Raw genomic sequence first — 266 nt, 5'->3', positions numbered from 1 at the left:
GGGGCTGGAGCCTCCCTTTTAACCCTTTCTTCTCCTGGTGGAGTTTAGGAGCTGGAGCGGGGAGGAGGTGAGCATCGGAGGTGCTCCCTGGGGCCTGGGGGGATTTATTCCCCAACGGGGAAGGACGAGCCCCATCTGCTGCTCCCAATAAAGGCTCTGGTCTCCTCCCCTTTGTGTCCCTTGTTTCTTTGAAGCCCCCCCGGCTGCTCGGTGCCCGGATCACGCGGTGGGCACACCTGGGCTGGGTGAGCCCCCTGGGGACCCAA

This window comes from Cariama cristata, unplaced genomic scaffold (assembly GCF_000690535.1).
Source record: "Cariama cristata isolate BGI_N322 unplaced genomic scaffold, ASM69053v1 scaffold40404, whole genome shotgun sequence".
NCBI classification, from domain to species: domain Eukaryota; kingdom Metazoa; phylum Chordata; class Aves; order Cariamiformes; family Cariamidae; genus Cariama; species Cariama cristata.
This window is presented reverse-complemented; position numbering follows the sequence as displayed.